Source organism: Gopherus flavomarginatus, chromosome 1, assembly GCF_025201925.1.
Source record: "Gopherus flavomarginatus isolate rGopFla2 chromosome 1, rGopFla2.mat.asm, whole genome shotgun sequence".
Lineage (NCBI taxonomy): Eukaryota > Metazoa > Chordata > Testudines > Testudinidae > Gopherus > Gopherus flavomarginatus.
Window position 1 is genome coordinate 369,987,080 of NC_066617.1, and position 16,415 is coordinate 370,003,494.

Sequence of the window (16,415 nt, forward strand, 5' to 3'; positions counted from 1 at the left end):
TTGAGGTTTCATGTTGGATTTTCTGAAAGAGAGATTGCCACCAACCATGCTAAGTCCTTCTACTGTGCTCTGCCCTGCATGAACTTTATTGGTGAATTTCTAATTTTTGCCATTTTATTTCTGGAGATCTTGGATATTTGGAGCAGAAGTGGAGAGTTTTGCCGGTGGTTCATTGGCCTCATACTCAGAATAACCATTTGGAGCAGTTTTGGGATGAAGGTCTCAAATACACGGATGCTGCTGATGACAAAGACTTCAATGAACTTGGCTTTTTCACTCTGTTGTTGCTGTCACTACCTTTTAGCAATGCTGCAGTTGGAAGATTGTTTTCGCAGATGAACTTGACAAAAACTTTTATTAATAATAAGAGATATATCTATCTCCTGGAACTGGAAGCAGCCTTGAAAATTCATTGAACCCAGCCCCCTGTCTTCATTAGCAGGACCAAGTACTGATTTTTTTTCCCCAGATGGCCCCCTCAAGGATTGAACTCACAACCTTGGTTTTAGCAGATCAGTGCTCAATCCTCTGAGGTATCTCTTTTTGTGAGAAAAGATGCAGGAGGAGCTTTTAGAAAACATTCTTCATGTTAGGCATCTATGCAATGACAAAAATTTTTGTAAACATTTTGCCCCAGCAAAAGAAATGATTGCACTGGTCACTAGTGTTATGTACAACCAGCACCAGAAGCATTCTACTTCTGAAGAAGACAATGAGGATGTAATGTTGCTGTCATAAACAGATAGCTAAGGGTTAACGTCTCTTTCACCTGGAAAGAAGTATCTGAACCACTTGACCAGAGGACCAATCAGGAAACAGGATTTTTTTCAACTCTGGGTGGAGGGAATTTTGTGTCTGAGTCTTTGTCTGTCTGCCTGCTTTTCTCTCAGCTTTGAGAAGTGATTTCTGTTTTCTAATCTTCTATTTCCAAGTGTGAGTACCAAACATGGTTTTGTTGTTTTTGTATTTACATGTCTATAGTGGCTGGAGTGCTTTGATTTGTATTCTTTTTGAATAAGGCTGTTTATTCAATATTCTTTTAAGCAATTGACCCTGTATTTGTCACCTTAATACAGAGAGACCATTTTTTATGTATTTTTCTTTCTTTTTTTATATAAAGCTTTCTTTTGAGACCTGTTGGAGTTTTTCTTTAGTGGGGAACTTTAGGGAAATTGAGTCTGTACTCACCAGGGAATTGGTGGGAGGAAGAAATCAGGGGGAGATCTGTGTGTGTTGGATTTGCTAGCCTGATTTTGCATTCCCTCTGGGTGAAGAGGAAAGTGTTTTTGTTTCCAGGACTGGAATTACAGAGGGTGGACTCCCTCTGCTTGGATTCACGGAGGTTGCTTCTGTGTATCTCTCCAGGAGCACCTGGAGGGGGGAAGGGAAAAAGGATTATTTCCCTTTGTTGTGAGACTCAAGGGATTTGGGTCTTGGGGTCCCCAGGGAAGGTTTTTGTGGGGACCAGAGTGCCCCAAAACACTCTAATTTTTTGGGTGGTGGCAGCCGTACCAGGACCAAGCTGGTAACTAAGCTTGGAGGTTTTCATGCTAACCCCCATATTTTGGACGCTAAGGTCCAAATCTGGGACTAAGTTATGACAGTTGCCTTTTAGCGTCTAACAGTAAGAAGCTAATTCAACTCAAAATATAGACAATGACTGCAGTCATTGAATGCAATTAGAAATAAATAATACAATAATGATATTGTTGTTTTTACACTCCATATATTTTGGGCTACTTTTGGGCTATTTTTAACTCTGTCGTTTGCTGTTTTTCATTTGAAACAGCTGCCAGTCCTCAATCAGGATGCAAGTACCAGTACTGGGGGGTTGATTTTGAATTTGATCATCATCTCGTAGCTTTTTTGTTAATGTGGACAAACTCCTGCTTGGGTTTGTAGCTCTTTTTTTAAAATCACATCTGTACTAGATAGCTAAAGAAAATCTTTCATTTGTTAGTTAATGTATAGACCAATGTGTTAATAAAAATTAAAAAAAAACAACTTTGTTTCAATAAATAGATTGAGCATTTTAGGTTATTTTTTAAGTGCTTTGAGGCTATTCATGCAGAGGAAATTTGGCAAACTTCCTCAGGCTGAGGTAGAGGCAGAGCAGCAACAGCCAGAAACACAAGGGCCAGAGAAGCAGGCCGAAAGGCAGAGTTGGGCTGGAGCCAGAGAAGCAGCACTGAGCCAGAAGATTTAGGGTTGGGCCAGAGACAGAGCAGCAGTGCTGAGGCAGAGCTGGGGAGCTGCAGTTGGAGCAGACCACACCTGGGAGCTGGGTGAGCACAGACCAGCTGTGACAAAGGGATGCCCAGCTGAGAGACAGCAGGGAGCTGCAGAGCCAGAGCCAGGATTGAGGATGCTGGCCTGGGCACAAGGAACATGGCAGGTGAGCATGATGAGCAGCTGAGAAGAGCAAGTTGGGCAGAGGGTCCAGCACAGGGAGATGTCACCAGACAAGAAGGCCTGGGAGGCTGGACTCATAATGGGGGACATGAATGAATGAGGGGTGATTTGATAGCTGCCTTCAACTACCTGAAAGGGGGCTCCAAAGAGGATGGATCTAGACTGTACTAAGTGGTACCTGATGATAGAACAAGGAGTAATTGTCTCAAGTTGCAGTGGAGGAGGTTTAGGTTGGATATTAGGAAAAAGTTTTTCACTAGGAGGGTGGTGAAGCACTGGAATGGGTTCCCTAGGGAGGTGGTGGAATCTCCTTCCTTAGAGGTTTTTAAGGTCAGGCTTGACAAAGCCCTGGCTGGGATGATTTAGTTGGGAATTGGTCCTGCTTTGAGCAGGGGGTTGGACTAGATGACACGCTCAGGTCCCTTCCAACCCTGAGATTCTATGATTCTATGGGTATGTCTACACTATCATCTTACACTACTAGCAGTCGATTTTTTAGAAATCAGTTTGATACAGTGGATTGTGTGCATCTCCACTAAGCATATTAAGTCATCGGAGTGCATCCATAGTACAGAGGCAAGAGTTGACTTTCAGAGCATTGCACTGTGGTAGCAATCCCACAGTTCCCGCAGTCTCCGCCACCCATTGGAATTCTGGATTACGCTCCCAATACCTGATGGGGCAAAAACATTGTCGTGGGTGGTTCTGGGTACATGTCACCAGGCTCCCCTCCCTCAGTGAGAGCAATGACAGAGAATCGTTTCATGCCTTTTTTTCTGCGCAGATGCCATACAACGGCAAGCATGGAGCCCGCTCAGATTGCCGCAGCAGTTATGAGCCCTGTAAACATCACGCACATTATACTGCAGTGTATGCAGCACCAGAACCTGCAAAAGCAAATGAGGAGGCAATGGCAGTGTGGTGACGAAAGTGATGAGGGCAGGGACACAGAATTCTCTTAGAGCACAGGCCCTGGCAATTTGGACATCATGGTGGCAATGAGACAGGTTCATGCCATGGAACACCGATTCTGGGCCCGGAAAACAAGCACAGACTTGTGGGACCGCATAATGTTGCAGGTCTGGGATGATTCCCAGTGGCTGTGAAACTTTTGCATGCATAAGGGTACTTTCATATGCATAAGAACATTTTCATGCTCCTTCTTTAGAGATTTTTAAGGCTCAGTTTGACAAAGCCCTGGCTGGGATGATTTAGTTGGAATTGGTCATGCTTTGAGCAGGGGGGTGGACTAGATGATTTTCTGAGGTCTCTTCCAACTCTAATCTTCTATGATTCTATGAAGAGAGCACCCTAGGGTGGGGAAACCCAAGGTCCTGTCCTATGTGAACACGATGAGACTGGGGGTTCAGCGTCCCAGGAATCCTAGGCCTTGCCATATCACCATTACAAGGACTGCCACACAGGAGAGTGGAAGGGGAGCCCTTTTGATCAGGCAAGCCTCTGGGTAAAAGGAGTGGGAGTGGGGACTCAGACCATTGTGCTAGCCAATTCCTGCGGGGTAATACGGAAGCCAGGAAAGTTTCCCACAATAGTTGTGGAAGTGGGAGAAACTGTTGGGTTGGATTTTAGTGACATGTAAAGAGATATGTAAGGTGTGAAATATTCATGTAAATAATAAAAGCTGAAATGTTTAACTTTGTGAGGCAACTTTCTGCATAATATGTATATAACATCACTGCACGAGACGGCTTCCCAGAGACTGGTGTCATATAAAACATTTTTCCTGTACTATTTTATTATGGGCAGTAAACCTGACATTGGTTATTCATAGAATCACAGAATCACAGAAGACTAGGGTTGGAAGAGACCTGAGGAGGTCATCTAGTTCAACCCCAACTACATCATCTTAGCCATGGCTTTGTCAACCCAGGTCTTAAAAAACTTCTAAGGATGGAGATTCCACCACCTCCCTAGGTAACCCATTTTATTTGGCCTCTTGAACAAAGTTCATATCATATGAAAGATTGTTCAAGGAATTGACTACACAATTTATCAGCAACCATTATGAATCACATCTTTCTCTCAGATTTTGGTATTTAGACACAATGAAGGCATCCACAGATATCATTCTCCTGCGCAAAAATGCTGTTGAAATGCTGTGGTTCTGGCTGATGCTTCTCTGCCTCCAGCTCACCTGGAGGTGGTTTGCCAGATTTCTGCTGCATTAATAGCCCAATTTCACTTAGAAGCCAACTCCAAAGTAGCCCAATCTATTTCTTAAAATATTTCTTCAGATATCTAGTACAGATTTGATATTTTCAAAAACTGCTTCAAGCCCCAGCAGGAGTTTGTCTCCGTCAGAAACAAAGCTAAGAGATGACAATCAAATTCAATATTAAAACCCCACTACTGGTACTTGAATCCTGATTGAGGGTTGGGAGGTGTTTCAAACAAAAAAGGGTGAATGACGGATTTTAAAATAGCCAAAAAGTAGCCCAAAACATATGTAATGTAAAACAAAACAAAACAAAACAAACCCAGTAACATTACTATATTATTTATGTATAATTACATTCAATGATGATAGTCAATGTCCATATTCTGAGTTGAATTAGTTTGTTATTGTTAGTCTCTAAAAGGCAACATTTCATCCTAACAGTCTTTGTCGGCAGTAGAATGCTTCTGCTGTTGGTCGTACATATCAGCAGTGACCAGTGCAATCATTTGGGTTGAACACATTCTGAAGTACACACTCCTCAAATCCAGGGTAACACAGTCATGTTCTCAAAAACACACTGTTTCACAACTCTTGCCTACAAGCTTTAGTAGAATGTCCTCATTTCTTGCAGCAGCTTTCCTATACTAGCACCCTCCAACTGACACTTTTGGTTTATCCTCCAGGATTCCTGAATGATTGGAAGTAGAAAAAACAGGTACAATTTGTTTACTGGATTACAGCACATATGTTAAAGATGTTCAGCATTGTAGTATCTTTCTTTGTCTTTGGCTCTCTGAAGCTCTTTTGGTTTCCATAATTCTGAATTGAGCCAGAATCCTATTCACACAGGGACTAATGGAAAGCCACCTTGCATCAGAAAGCTGCAGTATCTTCTAGTTGTCTTGAAATCACGGAAAGGCCGATGGACAGCGTATGTGCGGGTGGGGGCTGATGTGTGATGCTGAAAGGGGTCAGGCTATGGTCAGAGAGAGATTCAGGAACAGAGAGAGCAGTGCTTGGTCATGGAGTGAAAAGACATTAGGAATGAGGAACTTCTCAGACTGTGAACCTCTACAATGCTGAGCTCGGCAAAACTGGCACAGAACACCCCTGATTGATGAAGAGATCTCCTTTCCCCCTCTTGTCACATAGATTTAAAGTCAGGGCTGCAGGTGATCACTTTCTGCAGGTGTATTTGCCCAATTTCTCACGAAGCTCTTGGGTTTTGACCCCATAAATGATAGGATTGAGCATGGTGGGGACAAAGAAATAGAGGCTGGCCAAGTTGATGTGAATGTGGGGAGCGATGCCCTGACTGAATCGGTGGGTTAGGTTCGAGAAGAGGTTTGAAACATAAGACATCAGCATTCCACAGATGTGGGCTGTGCAGGTGTTGAGGGCTTTTTGGTGGGATTTCTTGGAGGAGATTCTGAGGACTGCCCTGATGATCAGACCATAGGACAAGGCAATGAGTGTCAGGTCTAACCCAGTACATACAAGCACTACCACCAAGCCGTACATCCTGTTGACTGTGATGTCCCCACATTATATCTTTGCCACAGCCATGTGGTCACAGTAAATGTGAGGGATAATGTGGTTGGCACAGAATGGCTGCCTGCTCAGGAGCAGGGGCAGGATGCAGAGAAAAGCTCTTATCAAACCCACTAGCCCTAGCTTAGCTATTCGTGCATTGGTGAGGATGGTGGCTTATCTCAGAGGGTTACATATGGTGGCATAGCGATCAAAGGCCATTGTGACGAGGACGGCTGACTGCATAATAGAAACTGTGTGAAGGAAGAACATCTGGGTGAGGCAACCACCCACAGTAATGCCACTCAAATTGAAGCAAAATATACACTGTGCCTTTGGCACGACGGAGGTAGACATACCAAAGTCTGAGTCTGTGACTGTCAGCATGCAGAGCAGCAGGTACATTGGCTTGTGCAGGGTCTGCTCTTTCTATACAACAGAGAACTGTGAAATTTCCCAACAGGCTGATAAAGTAGAACATAGAGAAAGGGATGGAAATCCAGACGTGAGCAGCTTCCAGTCCAGGGATGCCCATGAGGATGAATGTTGAAGGGTCAAAAGGAGTGAGTTTGAATGCTGCCATGAGGTGGTCGAAGCATTGATCGGGCTCAGAAATGCTCAAGGTGCTTGTGAAGGGAGAGAAGCACAGTGAGGGGTGTCATAGGTTTCACCCCCACTCTGAACCTTAGAGTATAGATGTGGGGACCTGCATGAGAAGCCCTAAGCTTAATTAGATCAATATGCTGCCACCATCCAAATATTTGAGTCATTTGGAAAATTCTGTCTTACCCCTCAAAACCTTCCCCTCCCTGGGTAGCCTTGAGAGACTCCTCCACCAATTCCCTGGTGAACACCGATCCAAACTCCTTGGATCTTAACACAAGGAAGAATTACTCCTTCTCCCTCTACCCTTCCCCCCCCCCAATCCCTGGTGAGTCCAGATCCAACTCCCTTGGATCTAAAAACAAGGAAAAATCAATCAGATTTTTTAAAAGAGAAGTTTTTTAATTAAAGAAAAGAAAGATAAAAGAAAAAAAATCCCTCTGGGAGATAGCATACAAGCTGATCTCACAGACAATAGATTCAAAACACAGAGGATGTTCCCCTGGGCAAACTTAGTACACAAAAGAATTCCCAATTTGATTATTCCCCTAATGCCAAGCCAAGTTACAAGAAGAAAAATAAACATAAACCAATTTATTTCCTTCCTTAATACTCGCTACTCTGATAAGAGGCTAGTTCCTTGATCTTTTCCACTCTGGCCAAAACTGAAACTGACTCTAAACAAAGGAAACTTCCCTCATTCCTTTTGAAACATCTGGTTATGACAAGGAGGTTACACACTTTATATCAATTAGTATAGTAAATATTTTATAGTTAACACCAATCTAGAACAGGGGTGAGCAGTGAGGTGACAACATTTGCAAACGGCACCAGATTATTTAGGTTATAGTCAAGTCCAGAAAAGTCCTGAGAGGGAGCTAACCAAGCCAGGTCAATGGACAGCATAATGGCAGATGAAATTCGATGCTCTGCAGACAACCTATTAGAACAGTTTGAGCTGCCAGATATATATCCACTTTAGGCCTCCAAAAGGGATACTGGCAAATACCTTTGATGCCAGAATCCTGGCAGAAGAAAGCCTTTTCCAGGCCCTTCAGCCTGCATTAAGTCAGGATCAAGTCATTTGGCCTCCACAGGGTGACAGTGACTTTTTGGATGGGTGCTATGCAGCGGCACGCTGCTATGATAAATTGAAAATGGTTTTTGGTCCTGTATCTTGTGGCAGCACCCCACATATTGTGCAGATGGCAGTACATTACACACAGAAAAGAAAACCACCATCAACTGCTAGGCTGAATTGTCTGGAAGACTCAGTTTGCCCTGGCATTTAGAGCCCCTGGGATCCGCAAATCATTTCTTCACTCCCAGGGGAGGCTCTCAGGCTGAAGCTCTTCACAGTCTTTTTTCTGCTCTTCTCGCTATTCATGGAGCTGAGGGAATTGTCTGGGAGTCCAACCAACCATACAGTCTGGAGGGACTGTACTGGGGAATCATAAAGGTCTCTGCCCAGCACGCCGAGTGTCAGACATGTGAGATTCATACACTGATTCTCAGGGCTCTTCCTTCCTGTCGAAGTAAGGAGATTTCCTCTCTCTGATGAGCGGGATTTCAGTGAGTTGCCTGTTTCTGCATTAAAGTTAGTGCTAAGGGCTTAGGAAGAGTTCCAGAGTTCAAGTCAAGAACCACCTTGGCAGGAATTCACCAGGACAGCAACTTGAAATGTTCAAGCAGCAAAGAATCCTGTGGCAACTTATAGACTAACAGACGTTTTGGAGCATGAGCTTTCGTGGGTTAATACCCACTTCCTCAGATGCATGTAGTGGAAATTTCCAGGGGCAGGTATATATATGCTAGCAAGGAAGCTAGAGATAATGAGGTCAGTTCAATCAGGGAGGATGAGGCCCTGTTCTAGCAGTTGAGGTGTGAAAACCAAGAGAGGAGAAACTGATTCTGTAGTTGGCTAGCCATTCACAGTCTTTGTTCAATCCTGAGCTGATGGTGTCAAATTTGCAGATGAACTGAAGCTCAGCAGTTTCTCTTTGGAGTCTGGTCCTGAAGTTTTTTTGCTGCAGGATGGCCACCTTACCCCTCTGATACTTGAAATGTTCAGTATTGTCAGAAACACCAAGGGATTTACCTGGTAACCCTGGAGTTACAAATGCTTTTGAAATAGTTTAGAAAAATATTTGTTTTTTAAGATCAGTTCCTCGTGTCTTACTGTGTCCTTCTATCTGTCTCAATAGATTCCTTTTTGGGGTTTATGTGGATTTTCCTCTGGTTCGCTCATTTTTTCCTGTTCAGGAACTTCACTGTCCTGTTAAGAACTACAGCCAAAACCTCTGCAGCAGGCATTTGTGTGACCAGAGAGTTCACAAGAAGAATGTGCCACACGCTGGCCCCAGAAATGCTGTTCAGGCTGATCTCTCCCTTTTCCCTGGTGGAGGCAGACAGTTAGTTTAACCTAGTTCGAGGAGATATTTCTGTGAGCTGTGGCTGTGGGGTCTGGAACATGGTTTTGGTCTTGGGTGAGGGGTATCGCTGTGTGGCAGGGCTGTAAGTTGTGGGGGTGCGGATAGGGATGAACAAGCAGGCAGCACTGAGGGTTATTGGGGTGGGGATAGGGGTATACACAGACAGGTGGAGAGCCCAGAGGACTGAGGGGCAACCAGGGAGGTTTACGCAGAGAAGCAGTTAGCCCTGAGGGTGTTGGGCAGGCAGCGGATGTCTACGGACAGGCAGGTACTGCTTGGGTTTTTGGGTCAGGCAGGGCATACATATGTAGGCTGGTAGGGCTAGGGGTTGTGGGGGCAGGGAGGGGATGTACAAGTAGAAGAGAGCAGTGCTGGGGGTTCTGGGTGTGCGGAGTGGCAGGTAGTGCTGGGGAATGTGGAGGCACGCAGGGGGTGTACATGGACAGGTGGGTAAAGCTGGAGAACGTGGAGGCAAGCAGGGGGTGTAGATAGGCGGGCAGAGCTGGAGGTTGTGGGGCTATCAGGGGAGTGTAGATAGACAGGCGGGCAGAGTTGGAGGTTGTGGGGCTAGCAGGGGAGTGTAGATAGACAGGCAGGCAATACTGAGGTTTGTGGGGCAGCCAGGGGGTACCTAGAGAGGTGGGAAGTGCTGGGGGTTGCAGAGACTGGGAGCAGCATGTACATGGAAAGGGGGCAGTGATGCTGAAGTTAAATTTTTCTCTGTGATTGTTGGACCAAGGCCAGAGCTGGGTCATTTTCTGGCCCCAAGTGTATTGGTGAGGGGATCTCAGAGTCTCTTTGCACTACCAAGCCACAGAACTACAGCCTGGGTGTCACAACCTTTACTTAATTTTGTTTCCAAATGTAGTTCTTGAATGTTAATTATGTAACTTCTGATATTTCACTGGTGGAAAGAACCACTGATCTTTGTTCTTCAGCTACTTCAATCTTCCATCATATTCTGATCCCGTCTGTACTCTCCTTCCCAATCCCAGGCTGCCCTGATTACAACAGTACGCTGGACGCCAATGTTATCTCCAGGCTCGCCAGTCATTCCTGGCTCCCACAACCTCCAAGCCAACTGACACTCCCCACAGCTCTTCCTCTGCAGGGAGTGAGGTGCCTCCCGTCACACTTGCTCCCTTGGCAAGGGGGAGATCAGTGAGTCTGTCTCACCTGTGAGAAATCTCACACACGACACCTGTGCTGCTTCTCTTGGAGCACCCATACACTGCATGCTGCTTTGGGGGCTGCTACACTTTGCGAGCTGGGAAGCTGGGAAGTATGCAATTTGAGAGCTTGGAACAATTTGCGAGCTGGTAAGTATGCACATAATATAACGAGAGCGGGCAGCTCTGGGACATGTGAGGGCCTAGATAAATACAGCTGCCATGTGGGCCACAGGGACACAGACGATCAAACCAGGTGTTGTCAGACACTCCTGGGGTGGTGCTCTGTTCTAGTCAATGTTGATATCACTCGGCTGCGTGCGTGTTCCCTCTGTGTGCTGCCCTAGCTCTGCGCAGAGAGCTGACCCAGCAGACCCCGAGAGAACCCCCAATGACCACAGACTCTAGTAAGGTACAAAGGCACCCGGGCCAGGTTTATTGTCGAAGAGAAACACAGTCTCCAGTTCCCCGGCATAGAAGTCCAAGGTGCTGCTATACACAAGTAAAAACAAGTTACACATCACTCCTGACATATTGAGGTACAACCCATCTACCTAACAAGGTACAACCCCTCTACACAGTAAGGTGCCACCTCTCACCTTGTTCATGTTGGTTTGAACAAAACAACTATCCCTCGTATTCCTCTTTTGGCCCTGTCATTGGGATGGGTCAGCTTGTTCCTTGTTATCCGTGTGGAGTCTACAAGTATGCGAATGTTCTGATCTCTGGTGTCCAGTACCTTTTAGGTATGTCTCTTTGTGCAGCATCAGCCCTTTCCTTGCCAGCTTCTGTGAGCAGGGCCTGCCTCTGGCTCACAGCTTCACTTTGCTTTATGTGAGCAAAGTCTTCGCCATTACTTTAGTTCAGGCCTTAGGCCTCATACTGGGCCTCTGATAAGGGTTTATGTTTCAGGGTCTCCTCTTACTACACCAGGATGCTCTAGGACCATTTGCTGGCCATCTCTGTTAGTCAGTTTGGGTGAGGGTTGTACATTCATTCCTCAATGTGGAAACTTTACAGGCTCTAGTCATTATTTGTCTCACCTAAAACCTTCATCCATGCAGTGTCACGGGCTCCGTCTGCCTCAAAAAAACCCCACACCCAGTGTAAGATTTCCAAGGTACCACAATCACATGATAATTTCTCCTCATAGGGCTAAATTCAACACAGTCATGAATGGAAAAAAAGGCACAAGATTGCAGGCAAAATGCTTCCAGCTGACCCTGGACATGTTCATAGATTCCAAGCCTAGAAGGGACCACTGTGATCATCTGGTCTGATTTCCTGTAGGGTACAGGCCAGAGAAATTCCTGAAAATTATTCCTAGAGCAGCTCTTTTAGAGGAACAACCAACCTTCATTTAAAAATTCTCCATGATGGAGAATCCACGACGACCCTTGGTAAATTGTTCCAATGTTTAATTACACTAACCGTATAAAAATGCGTGTTTTATTTCCAGTCAGATTTTATTTAACTTCAACTGCTAGGCATTGGACCATGTTACCCCTCTGTATGGTAGGCAAAAGAGTCTATTAAATATTGGTTCCCCATGTAGATACTTACAGATTGTTATCAAATCATCTCTTAATCATCTTTATTAAACTAAATAGATAGAGCTCCTTGCGTCTATCGCTATAAGGCAGGTTTTCTAATCTTTTAATAATTCTTGTGACTCTGCTCTGAATGCTCTTCAATGTATCAACATCCATCCTTAATAGTGGACACCAGAACTAGATATAGGAAAGACTAATAAGGGAACAAGATACTTTCAAAGTTGGGAGAGGGAAAACAGTCTTTTGTCTGTCTGTGTAGGCTTTTTCCAGACAGGGAGAAGGAACCATCCCACTCCTAACAGAGTAGTGAGTAATTAGAGAAGGAATGTATTAAATTAATTTTATTTCTATTTGTAATCTCTTTTGAAAAATAGAGGGAGAATCAAATTGGGTTTCTGTTTAACTTTAAAGTTTTGCCCAGAGGGAAATCCTCTGTGTTTTGAAATTGTTGTCTGTGAGATTATCTTGCTTCCTTATCTCACAGAGGTATTCTTTTCACCGGTTTTTCTTTAATTAAAATTCTTCTTTTAAAAATCTGATTGATTTTTTATTATTTTAAGATCTAAGGGGTTTGGATCTGTGTTCACCGGGATTTGGTGAGGGAATTCCCTCAAGTCTACCCAGGAAAAGAGATGTAAGGACTTGGGAGGGAGGAATTAGTCTCATTCCTGCCAGGAAATGAGGGTTAGGGACTTAGGAAATATTTGGGGGAAGGCAGAATTCCATGTGGTTCTCTCCTAAGATTTAAATTGCTTGGTGGTGGCAGCCACTGTAACCTAAGCTAATAAATAAGCTTAGAGGAGTCTTTCATGCAAGTCCCCACATCTGTACCCTAAAGTTCAGAGTGGAGAATAAACCTTGACACCCTACAAACCTTGTTCAGTCATTGCGCTTCCCATGATAGTCCCCAATCATGTGAGTATCCTCTTGTTCTTGTTCCATGAGACACGGAGAACACATTTTCGATCTAGTCTCTATCAGTCAGTATTTTGAAGACTTTTCTCATATCCAATCTTATTCATCTCCTTTGTAAAGAAACTATCCCAGTCTTTTCAATTTCTCTCTTAAGAGAGTTTCCCAGGGTCCTTCATCATTCTCATTGCCCTTGTCTGAACCCCTCTAACTCTGCAATATCCCATGTGAGAAGGGTGCCCAGTTCTACACAGAAGAGTACAGAGGAGGTTGAAATATTAACTAGCTGATCTCATGGCATTGTATTTACTATATGATTCCCCATCCTATGCCTCCAGGACAGCAATGTTTTGCGCTCTTAGCAGAGTTTCACAGAGCTGTGTACAATGATGCCCAGCTCCCTGTCCTAAATTAGAACCTTGTTAAGTGTTTGAGGAGAACAAGCTTTTTCCTCCAATGGACATACACATTGCAGTTTTTGATATCGAAGTTCATCTGCCATCATGCTGCCCATTCATTTGCTGGTTAGCTCCCTCTGAGGACTTCTCTGGACTTGTATATGACCTAAATGAACTGTTTCCATCTGCATATGTTGCCACCTCACTGTTCAACCCTTTCTTGATTGGTAATAGCTATAAATTACTTACTGTCTTATTTGTTATAAAGTGTATGACCCCCTCGCTGTGTTTATCTCCCTTCAAAGGCACCTTGAGATTTTCTGAGCCTGATCAACGCATCAACCACTTCATGGCAGCTTTCAACCTCATCCCTTCTGATAGTTCAACTTCCATCCTAATGGGCATCCCTGGCCTGGAAGCTGCTCACATCTGGATATCCATCCTTTTCTCTATGTTCTACATTATTGGCCTATTGGGAAATTTCACTGTTCTGTTTGTTATAGGCAAAGAGCAGACCCTGCACAAGCCGATGTACCTGCTGCTTTGCATGCTGGGGCTCACAGAAATCAGCATATCTATCTCTGTCTTGCCAAAGGCACTGTGTATATTTTGCTTCAATTTAAAGGGCATTACTGTGGGTGGCTGCCTCGCCCAGATGTTCTTCTTTCATGCAGGCTCTATGATGCACTCAGCTGTCCTCCTGACAATGGCCTTCGATCGCTATTTTGCCATATTTAAACCTCTCAGATATGCCACCATCATCACCAATGCATGAATAGCTAAGCTAGGGCTCGTGGGTTTGATAAGAGCTGTTCTCTTCATTCTGCCCATGCCCCTGCTCCTAATCACGCAGCCTTTCTGTGCCAACCACATTATTCCCCATACGTACTGTGAACACATGGCTATAGCAAAGATGTCGTGTGGGGACATCACAGTCAATAGGATGTATGGCTTGGTGGTAGCCTTTGTATTCATTGGGTCAGATCTATTGCTCATTGTCCTGTCCTATGGTTTGATCATCAGGGCTGTCCTCAGGAACTCCTCTAAAAAAGCCCACCAGAAAGCCCTCAACACCTGCACAGCCCACATCTGTGTGATGCTGATGTCTTATCCTTTCTTCTTTTTCTCCACTCTAACACATCGGTTCGGTCAGGGCATTGCTCCCTACATTCACATCATATTGGCCAACCTCTATTGCTTAATCCCCCCCATGCTGAACCCTATAATTTATGGGGCCAAAACCGAAGAGCTTCGTGACAAAGTGGGCAAATACATCTGCAGAAAGTGATCACCTGGGTCCACTGACTTTAAACATGAGTGACAAGAGTGGGAAAGGACATCTCCTTGTTAATCAAGGTTGCTTTGTCCCAGTTTGGCCGAGCTCAGCATTATGGAAATTCAGAGTTTCAGAAGTTCCTCACATCTAAGATCTTATTACTCTATCACCAAGGACTGCTCTCTCCGTTCCCTCTCTCTGACCATCACCTAATCTCTGTCAGTATCATCCATCATCCCTCACCTCCATCCACCCTGTCATTTTACCTTTCCATGACTTCCAGACCACGAGAAGATAGTACTGCTTTGTGAGGCAATGCGGCTTTGCATGAGACCCTGTGTGAATATGATTATAGATCAGTTCGATGAATGCAAACTAAGCTTTCAGATAGCCGAAGACAAAGAAAGTAACTCCAGTGCTGATCTTCTTTATCATATGTGCAGTGATCCAGTGAGCACAATTCACCTGATTTTTCAAAACCAATTGTTTCTATTGGAAAGTGCTAATACAAGAAAGCTGCTGCAGGAATTGAGGACATTGTACTAGACTTTGGATGAAAGATGTGAAACTGTGTGTTTTTGAGAACTGGACTCTGTTATCCTGGATATGGGGGCGTGTACTGCATAATGTGATCAAGCCAATTGCAATCATATGTTGTGCACTCAGCCACTATGAATTAATAAAATAGAACATAACATAGTTTAGGGTTAATTGGAAATCAGGCTTTTAGATGTAAAGTCAAAATCTAGGTGGCAGGTTCTACTAATCAGGATGGGAGGAGGGGAAAGAGAAGTAAATAAGTGAGAATGAAAAATGGTAAATGGATGGAAACCTTGAGTGTAGTTGCCTCTGCTATTAGAAGTTTATTGAAAGTTAGGAAAAGTGATGATCCAGTAGTGGAGACTATGACCAATGCATTTTGAAGAAGTTATAAACAATTTGCGAATAGAGCCTACTTTGGAGAAGTCCTCTGCAATCATCTTGAGAGATGTTTTTCCTGACATCCTTTCACCCTGGTTGGTGAGCAACTGCCCACTGCAAACCTGCTGTTAATCACTCAATACCGTTCCAGATGTTAGGCTACTATCTGGGATGTTCTAAGCCTATTGTTTATGTCTGTGTGTCCTTAAATCTAATAAACTGAACTGCTGGCCAAGAGCATGCTTACTTGCATTTAATCCGTTGTAAGACAAAATTGCTATGTTCCCGTTGATTTATTCCTGACACCTCCTGGAGTGAAATACTTAAGTTGTCCCTGCTGTGGGTTCTTAAACCCCAGGTAACAGACTGCTGTGTTAAATTACGCCATCGCCTTGGAGTCAAATATCTTACTGCTTTGCGCAGTTGATTTTGGAGTTGCTTTCAGCTGGAACTTTCAAAATACACACTAACCATTCCCATTGTCGAAGACATCAAAAGTAGGTGTCGAGATATCATCTTGCAGTTTGTAAAACATTTGAAACAGAGATTGTCATCAAATGTTCAGGTTATAGAATCACTTGCAGGACTAAGTCCTTCACGACCTAGATTGGCTGATATCTCATTTTTGCCATTGCTTTTTGGAGACCTTGAACAATTGCAGCAGCGGTGGGGAATTTTGCCTATGGTTCACTGGCCTCATACTCAGAACAACCAAGTACTGCAGATTTGGGTTGAAGGTCTTGAACACCTGGATGCCACAGGGGATAAAGTCTTTAGTGAACTTGCCTTGTTTTCTTTTTCATTGTTGTTCCTATCTTTTAGCAACGCTAAAGTTGTAAGACTATTTTCTCAGATGAACTTGATAAAAACAAACCTGTGCTGCCAGATGCAAGAGGAACTTTTAGAAAATATTCTTCATGTTAGGGTGTACATGCAACAGCACAAAATCTGTTTTGAACAGTTTCCACCAATGTAAGAAATGATTGCACTGGTCAATGCACATGTATGACCAGCAGCAGAAGCATTCTAC

At 44.1% G+C, this 16,415-nt stretch overlaps 2 pseudogenes; one reads left to right on the forward strand and one right to left on the reverse strand.

The window, feature by feature from the left end:
* Window positions 1-5,767: 5,767 nt before the first annotated feature.
* On the reverse strand, window positions 5,768-6,704 carry LOC127044118 (olfactory receptor 52E2-like; annotated as a pseudogene).
* A 6,833-nt stretch (window positions 6,705-13,537) lies between these two features.
* On the forward strand, window positions 13,538-14,476 carry LOC127056721 (olfactory receptor 52P1-like; annotated as a pseudogene).
* Window positions 14,477-16,415: the final 1,939 nt, after the last annotated feature.